General features: G+C 43.1%; 1 long non-coding RNA gene across 2 annotated transcripts in view; it reads left to right on the forward strand.

The window, feature by feature from the left end:
• LOC143976015 (uncharacterized) overlaps nt 1–7,392 on the forward strand; it is a 95,257-nt gene extending 87,865 nt beyond the window's left edge. For both annotated transcript variants that reach the window (XR_013272451.1, XR_013272452.1), the window contains 2 exons: nt 2,927–2,994; nt 7,091–7,392. This is a non-coding gene — a long non-coding RNA (uncharacterized LOC143976015). The remainder of the gene's footprint in view (nt 1–2,926; nt 2,995–7,090) is intronic.
• The last annotated feature ends 2,152 nt before the right edge of the window (nt 7,393–9,544 follow it).

Here is a 9,544-nt window from a genome sequence, read left to right on the forward strand (position 1 = left end):
TGTGAAATGGTAGGGGTACTTGTACCCTGTTACCATTTCACACAGGGGGGGGGCCTGGATCTGGGGGTCCCCTTGCCACCTTGCCACTGGGCAAGGGTTGTGGGGATGAGGCCCTTGTCCCCATCAACATGGAGACAAGGTTCTTTGGGGAGCTACCCCATAGCACCCTCCCCATGTTGAGGGCATGTGGCCTGGTACGGTTTCCTGTGGCCTGCCAGGTTTACGTGCTCGGATAAGGGTCTGTTAGGGATTTTGGGGGGACCCCTATGCCATTTTTTTTCACTTTGGCACAGGGTTACCCTTAAAATCCATACCAGGATTTTGGGGATTACCCCTACGCCATTTTAATAAAAAAAATTGGTGCAGGGTTCCCCTTAATTTCCCTATCAGGCCCTTCCGGTCTGGATTTTAGGGGGACCCCCACGCAATTTTGTTTTACATTTTGGTTCAGGGTTCCCCTTGATATTAATTCCAGACCCAAAGGGCCTGGGAATGGACTGGGGGATCCCATGCTCTTTTTTTCAATGAGTTTTATCTATAGTGCCGAGACCCGACAATTCATTACATCTGCGATCAGTTTTAAATGACAATTTTTCCTAGAAATGTCATTTTGCCGTTGTACTGTCCTAAACATGTGAAAAATGTGCCACTTTACACACCCCCAAAGCACAATATTTAAAGGAATATTTAATTTTTATTGTTTCACATTAAGCATTAAAAAATCACTGCTCCTGAAAAAAATGAAGTTTTTAAAAAAAAATGTTTGCATTGGTACATGTTCCCTGGGCCAGGTCCCCAAACACTTTTTATGACAATAACTTGCATATAAGCCTTTAAAATTAGCATTTTTGATTATTTATGTTTGTGTCCCATGGACTTTAACAGTGTTCGTGTGTTCTGCCAAATTCTTTGCTTGTTCGCGTGTACTGCTGCGAACTGAACAGGAAGGTGTTCAGCTCATCCCTAGTGGATACTAATAAGCTGCACTGGTGGCCACTGATGAGTCTGCACTGAGATGGCGGGCGACGGCAGAAGGGGGGGATGGGGGCGGAGTGGGGGCTGTGTGGGCAGGGACCGGAGGATGAAGTAGGGAAGAGAAGGAGGACACTACCTCCATGGGCGGCACAGACCGGGGGCTGTGAGACCCCTCTGCCCACTACAGTGAGCAGGGAGGAAATAGAAATCCCTGCTCGCTTTAGAGAACTACAACTGGGAAGTGACAAGACTGCTGGCTGAGAATACAGGAGGAATAGCAGCCAGTGGTCTTACAAACAGGATATCATGGGGCAATAACGGTTTTTCAGCAAGATCCCCAGGCTATTGCAGAGGAACTACAGAGCTCAGAAGAAGATGGATGGCATAGTTGGTGAAGGTAGGAGATCAGCAAAAAGGACACGTAAATAGTTCTGCTTTAAAGAGCACTTTCCACAGTTTGAGCTACAGGATGTCTTCAGGTTACATAAATTTCAATAAATATATTGCCTAACGCTGTTCATGTCAGCTCTACCCTCCTGGATTACCTTAGGACAATCCCTAGCTAGAGAATAAAAAAGAGATTGCCACTAAATAATCTTTGTGTTCTTCATTCATTCTTGCTCCTGGCAATAATTGCTAGGTTCAGCCATTCCTAGGGGATGAGTCCTCTGTTTTAGTAATAAATCTTCTATATGGTGGGTTCCCCAGGTGCTGGACTACATGTTAATGCAGCATAACTTGCTGTCCTATAATGGTGGTGGGTTCAAATATTTTGGTTGTGTTTGTTGTCTCACATGTTCTACATGCTTTATCATAGAGGTGTGTTGGAGGCCATACTATTGTTAGGTGACAGAGATGCTTGGTTTTGTCTCTGTGGTTGTTTCCCATTCTTTGGTGTCTGATGTCAGGGCCGGCTCTCCTCTTTTTGGATGGGGGAACATGGCTAGTGGGCAGATACGAGGCTGTTGTGAAGAACATCTGGTGGCTAAGCGGGGGGCTCTTTGACCATTTCATTGGGTACTGGCTGACAGGGAAGGGAACTTTAAACCATCCAACTACCAGCCAAACTTCCAATCTTGATGTTTTTTCAATCTGGATGTGCTGTTAATATTACCCTTTTGTGTATTTATATGTCTAAACCGTGAACTAAGCCTGCCTGCAGAAAAAAAGAGCTACTAAAGCTGTAAATAGAAGTATCTTTAATATATAAAACCTAGAGCTTGTTTAAGATGGTGTATTAACATTTCAGTGGGAAAAATTCAGAATGGAAGTTATCAGACAAGTCAGCTGGTCATAAGTCACACAAGCATCATCACTCTATGAACTCACCATAAGAAGCATAAACAGAGTAGTATGATCTCAGAGCCCTGTATCTACTCCAACATAACACTTGCCAAGCAGTAGTTGGGCCTGTGGGGTGCCCAGCCTGATTGGAAAACTGAAGGAGAAGGGATCTCACCGCTCCAGGAGCGCACATGCAGGCTGTAAACTGTTCTCTCGGCTGGGAAGCCCCAGGTGCTGGCTATTACCACTAGCAACAGACGAAAAACAAGCTCTGGACTGCCGCACTCTTCAGAAAACCACTTTCTTTTATTGAAGAATCACATCACAGCTCAACAAACACAGCGAACAAGGAAAAATTGCTGATGTTTCGCACTAGCTGTAGTGCATAATCACTGATTAAGCACTACAGCTAGTGTGAAAAGTCAGCAATTTTTCCTTGTCCGCTGTGTTTGTTGAGCTGTTATGTGATTCTTCAATAAAATAAAGTGGTTTTCTGAAGAGTGTGGCAGTCCAGAGCTTGTTTTTCGTCTGTTGCTGATTGGAAAACTGGTCTGTTGTGGATGCCCTAAAAAGGTATCACACGACAAAGAAGGGAAGGCACGTGATCTTTTATCATTTATTTGACAAGCTGTGGCAAAATGTACATATGTTTTTTCTCTTACACTAGGCCTTCGCTATCCAGAAAGAGAAGTTTGTGTTCCCTGAAGGAGGGTGTTGGCTCAAGATTCATCAGGAGTAAGTTTGCATGATAGAATTCTTACCATTCTGGCCAAGAGGACTGTGAGCTTCCTTTTCTGTGGCACATAAAACTAGCTTCTCCAATCCCAAGGAAGATATGTTAACACAGGGGGAGTGCCTGCTTCTGAAACCGAGATGCCTGAGCCTCATGGCCTGGATGTTGAGCAGCATCATACAAGTGTTGGAGAAGGTTATTCAGAGTATTTTAAAAGCTAAAAAAAATGTCAGTGAATTCAGTCTGCACTTGGTTCCACAGAATATTTATAGGCTTTTGAAGTACAAATGATTTGCATTTGCATTTGTAAGGTTCTGAAGTTTTTACAGCAAAGTGTTGAGACTTAGACTTAAGTTATAGTACATTGAGAGTCCATCTGTCCACCTTAGTCAAAGTCAAAATGGGTAGTCTATCCCCAGGTGTTACAATTTATGAAGGTGATAGCAAAAATATATCCACCAAGAAGACCACTTTTTCTTAAAGTGGAACAATACGCACCTTAGCTTCAGCGATGTAGCGCCCTCAAGCTCCCTGCCTGGTGTCTGACATCTTTGGGCGGGTGGCTTCTGGTTCTTTTTTTTTTTTTTTATTCTTTATTTTAAAGATGTGACACAGATACAAACAATAAGACAACTTCACATTGCATATAGACACTGCATATAGGCTATGGTAAGCTTATCCAGCAAATCAACTATACAAAATAAAAGCACGTAAGTGAATGAGGCCATGCAGTCTGGCCCATATCACTAGTTGAAGTCTAATACAGGGTGGATAGAAGCTTCTGTGCCCATCACTTTTTGTGTTTTAATTGAAAAAGGAGAGATGGAAACGAGAGAGAAAGATAAGAAAGAAAGAGAGAGAGGAAAAAAAAAAATCTAAAAAGAGGGGGGGGGGAGACAGACAGCTTGGGGGTCACCCCTGGGGAGTCAAGATCAATAGTACTGGACAGGCGGTGGGCATTCTAGGTAGTGGGTCCTAGAGCGTATTGGTGGAACTCATCAGAGAAGCGAAAGAGATCCCAGTAGAACCATCTGGACTTATGTTCCTCTGACTTATCCCGCAAGGCAGAGGTCAAATCTTCCATTTGCTCAATATCCTTCACTCTCGCGAACCATTGGGTCACCGTTGGCGCAGACTGTTGTTTCCATAGGGGTGGGATGCTTGCCCATGCAGCATTAAGGAGATGTTTGAGCAGGGATTTTATGATAACGTTTCCTTGATAGGGGGGGTAAGGTTGGGGAGGACCGCAGCTGGGTTATCATGTAGGGAGATGTCTGTGAGTTTCTGTATGAGCTTGAGCACTGGCTGCCAGAAAGTTTGGAGCACAGGGCAATCCCAGAAAATATGTAAGAGGGTGCCTGAGTGTAGGCCACACCGCCAGCAACGGTCAGTTTGCAGAGGGAATATCTTAGCCAGCACAGAAGGGGTTCTATACCAACGCGTCACTATTTTATACGTAGTCTCTTGGTATTTGCTGCATAGAGAAGATTTCTGTGCGAAAAAGAGAATACGATTCTTTTGGGTTCTGTGAAGGTGACTTGCAAGTCCCTCTCCCATTTTGCTAAGAATGGGGGGTCTTCAGTGGCGTGAAGGTCTAGTAAGGATTTGTAGGAGGTTGACAAGGACCTCCGAATCGGTCCCTCACCCAAACATAATTCCCTTAAAAGGGTGGAGCTTTCTGCCAAAATGGGTTGGTTTAGGCAGAGAACCGAGGAAGTGAGATAGTTGATTAATCTTCCAGCGATCTAATGAGGAAAGGGCCAGACCACTGAGCAAATTCTCCGCAGTGAGACATCCGGAAGAACCCAATAGCGAAGAGGCTCTCATGAGTCCCTGCGGGGCCCCGCGAGAGAAAAAATGGGTCAGTGAGGCCAGGTATAAAGTCCGGGTGCCCAACAAGTGGCGTCATTGGGGATGGAAAATTTCTTAGTGAAGATAAACGGAAGAACCTTTTCAGTTCCATAAGAGTTGGTCCAATCAGTGGGTGAGTAGTAAAGTGGGTGTCAGAAGTTTTCCCTACCCAAGGTAGACCTGCGAGTGGGGCTCAAGCCGCCTCTCATTCCAGCGACACCCAAAGTTTCGAGTTGCTGTGCCGACACCAGTCCACCACCCTGGTCATATGTGCTGCCGTGTAGTATAGAGCAGGACCTGGAAATCCGAGTCCGCCCTTGGTCTTTGGTCGTAGTAGCAATGCTCTGCCAAGACGTGGGCGTTTACCGCGCCAGATGAATCTAATAAATATTGAGCGCACAGCGTGAAAGAACGTCTGAGGTATCTTGATGGGCAGAGCCTGCAATAAGTACAGAAGTCTGGGCACTGTATTCATTTTCAGTACATTACAACGGCCGAACCAGGAAAGGGCCAGCGAGTCCCAATTTTTAAGGTCAGCAGTGAGCGTAGACAAGAGGGGCTTGTAGTTGAGGGTAAAAACATCATGCAAATTTGCAGGAATTTTTGTACCCAGGTATTTAATTGAGTGAGTAGCCCATTTGAACGGGAAAAAGGGGCGTAGATTGGAGATGGTAGAGTCTGCTATGGAAATATTCAGGGCTTCTGATTTTTGTAGATTAACTTTAAAGTTAGAGAGGGTGCCGTAGCGCCTCAGCTCCTGTAACAGGGAGGGTAGGGAGGTAAGGGGCTCAGAAATGTAAAATAAAAGGTCATCAGCATATGCAGCAACTTTGTATTGAGATTTTCCTGATTGAATGCCTCTAATGGACTGATTGCCTCGGATATGGTGTAAAAAAGGTTCCAGGGAAAGGACGAATAGCATTGGGGAAAGGGGGCAGCCCTGTCTGGTGCCATTCGAGATAGGAATAGGGCAGGAATCATATCCATTTACCCGAACTGTTGCTGTGGGATTATCATAGATGGCCGATATCCATGACAGGATGGGATCTGGCATTCCTATGAATTTAAGTGTCTCCTGGAGAAAAGACCAGTCCACCCTGTCAAAGGCCTTCTCAGCGTCTGTGGATAGAAGCAGCAGGGGCACCTGGGATTGTTTTGCTTTTTCTATAATATTTAGTGTCCGAATGGTGTTATCTCTAGCCTCTCTAGTCTTGATAAAACCGACTTGATCTGGTACAATGAGGCGCGGTAATTCAGGCATTCATCCTAGAGGCAAGGATTTTAGGCTTCTGGTTCTTGATCATTGCCTGCTCTCATTGTCCAGAGGGAATGATGTCACGCACATGTACATGCAGCTCACTGTACAAGGGCAGAAAGGCAGGTAGGTAGCTTTAATGCAAAAAAAGGCAAAGCTTGTGTCTTCTGCATGAAAAATCCTGCCTGTCCAGCAATTTTAGTTTTAATACAAAGCCTAAAGTTTCACTTCAAGTGGGAATGAAATATTGTATTTAACACCTTTTGAAACTCTGTTTGATCTGATCCCATCTTGTTCACCTTACACTAAGGGCTGTATTCATAGTAGCAATCACTTGTGATAAATGAAATTCACTACTGCATTCTCTGCCAACTAGAGAACCATTTTGTTTGAGGCATCTGAATAGGGTAGATCTGAGACAAGTTCCCACCTATCTAGGTCTCTATTTAAAGTCTCATCTGAGTTCCCTGACTTCCACATTATCTGAGAGTTTCTATTTGTGACTTAATTGAAGCTGCCTGAGAAAAAGTGAGAATATCCTAACTGGATCTGGTGCACAGATTATCATAGAACCTGGAAAGTTCCTCACAGTTCAGGAAGGATAAAAAAACTTTTAATCCTCCCCTCAAAGTCAAAGAAGGCCACAGCAGCTCCATCTAGAATCTCGCCATCTTAAATAGGTAAAAGCCATCCAGCTGACCCCTCCCCCCCCCTTTTGAAGTTAGGGGCTCACTTTATGGAAGAAATGGTGTCAAGTGTAGGTAAGTTCTGTCAAGGTACCTGTCGAGATGATTGATAAGACTGCCAATTGGAGCACACCCAACACTTTTCTGCACCACTATAGGTGGGATGTCACTGAGATCTGAGGGTTTTTCTGTAACCTCTGCTTCTTTGCCTAATAAATTACTTTCTGTCAGGGCTGGGCTCAGCTCTTCCTTCTCTGAGATGGTCGCTCAGCTGTGGGCTAATTGCCAGCTCCTATCTCTCCACAGTGACTCACCAGTTGATGATATCCTGCTCGTCAGTCCTTCTTACTTAAGCCTTCCAGCCCAGGTGATCTCTGCCTTTGCCTTGGTCAACATCACAGAGACTTTCTCTTGCTCTCCTGTTAAAGACTTGCTTGGCTGACATTTCTTCTAGCTCCAGATACTGCTTTCTGTTCCACTACGCTGAATTCTGGCTTCCTGACTTTCTGGCTTGTCTGACTATCCGTTCCAGTTGCCAAACTTTGGCTATGTTTTGACTACATTTGTTCTATTTACATTTATTATTAAACAAGTGTGATTTACCTGTACTTCTGTCTTGGTCTGATACATGGTTTCTGACACTTTCCTCATGGCACCCCCCCCCCCCCCCCCCCCATGTCATTGCTATTATGTCCCAGAATAGGAAGACAGGAAGAGGGACAGAAATACGCAAAATGTTATATTTGTTGTAATTTTCCTTTTTTGGTTCTTCCTTTAGTCAGTCATGTGGTCTCTCCCTATTGCAGGGTCTTCGTAATAGAGCACTGGGATTAGCCATCTTTTTATTCTATAGTTAGGGGTTGTTCTAAGAGGGTCGGGAGGACGAAGATGACTCAATGGCCCATAGTAGGCTGACACGAGGAAGAGTCAAGAAATTTAATTTATGATAAATAGAAATGAATGATTTTCCATTAAATATAAATACAGTATATATATATATATATATATATATATATATATATATATATAGATAGATAGATAGATAGATAGATAGATAGATAGATAGATAGATAGATAGATAGATAGATAGATAGAAAAAATAACATAGATTTTTGTTAGAATTTTTTTTTTACTACCACTATGTTACCTAATAACAGCATATGTAGCTAGTATTTGTGGACTGCTAGAATGTTTGTGTTTTAAGTGGAAAAATGATACATACCTATCAAAATATAACAGATCTCTACAGCATCTGCAGAGATAACTTTCATTTAACTTTGAACTAAACATATTTTCTGATTTTACAGCTAAATGTTAACAGGCTGCTCAAATTCCGTGCAGAAAGATAAGGAGCAGAATTCTTCTCAGATGTATGTGTAGATGAAAGTAATGGCCTGCTAGTACCAGCTGCTTCATTTCAGCTGAAATCCAAATAAAGCACTTTGATTGTCACCTAGTGATGGACACAGCATGTTGTTTAAATGTCTGTGTTTTTTGTTTAAATTTGTTTGAATTACTGGGAGAAAATGCTTCTTATATAGTTATAAATGTGTTTCAAACAAGAGAAATTGGTGACCTTTGTAAACCATCAGAAAGATAAAGAACTATTGCAGGCGTGGCTTTGCCTAGGTCTATGTTGTATTTATTTTATCTTGACATGATGGTTGTTATTTTAGTGTGGAAACACAATGAATATGATTAACATACACCCTTTACTCCTAATTCACTTACCAAGGTGATTTATAACCAGAGAAATATACAAACATAAAGCACATGTCATTCTGAACAATGTGAAAATTTGTCAATGCTCAAATCACACCTACTCTTTTAGAGACCATCATAGTGCAAACATTTGTTAGAAGTTAATTGCAGCGCTACAGCTGACCCCTATAGTGTTGTTTCATTCCAGAGAGCATTGGTGGAAGGTGACACTGCCCTAGACCATTGTGAACCAGACCAGCATCATGGGAGGTTAAAAAGCTGCAGTAATTCCACAGAACAATGTTTATGTTGTCCCTTTCATATAACTTTTTTTTATCATGTCTTAAATAGTATGGTGCCCATCTACGTACTTTAAGTTTTGGGTGTAATTGATTGTTACTTGAGCGCTGCTGCTTTAAATTTTTTTGTTTAAAGTGATTGTAAAGGCAGATGTTTTTTTTTTATCTTAATACATTCTATGCATTAAAAAAAAGCTTTCTCTGTGCAGAAGCTCCCCTCAGCCCCCCTAATACTTACTTGAGACTCCTCTAGATCCAGAGATGTTGAAGGAATGTTTTGGCTGCATGGAACTCTCCCTCCTCATTGGCTGAGGCAGCAGCACAACTGGCTCCAGCCACTGTCAATAAAAGTCAGTCGGACAATGGAAAGAGAAAGGGGGCAAGGCTGTGACTCAGTTTGGGTGCCACCATAGCAAGCTGCTTTCTGTGGGGGTACTCAACAGGGAGGAGGGGCCAGGAGAGCCGAATAGGGACCAGAGAAGAGGAGAATCCGGGCTGTTCTGTGCAAATCCACTGCATGGAGCAGGTAACTATAACATAATTATTATTTTTACCTAAAAAAATACGATAGTTTACTATCCCTTTAACCTTACTCACTATCTCTTTGTGAAAAAGGAAAATAATATTGCTAATAGGAAAGGAGGCAATCTGCCACAAAAGAGGGAGGGAGATTTTCTGTCTCCTCATCTCCCCCCCCCCCAGTCTCCTGCATACTTGCTCTGTGTGTCCCGCTGAACTCCTGAATCACCCCTCCTCTATC

This window comes from Lithobates pipiens, unplaced genomic scaffold (assembly GCF_037356315.1).
Source record: "Lithobates pipiens isolate NorthernLeopardFrog02 unplaced genomic scaffold, aLitPip1_a1.2 Scaffold_13, whole genome shotgun sequence".
Lineage (NCBI taxonomy): Eukaryota > Metazoa > Chordata > Amphibia > Anura > Ranidae > Lithobates > Lithobates pipiens.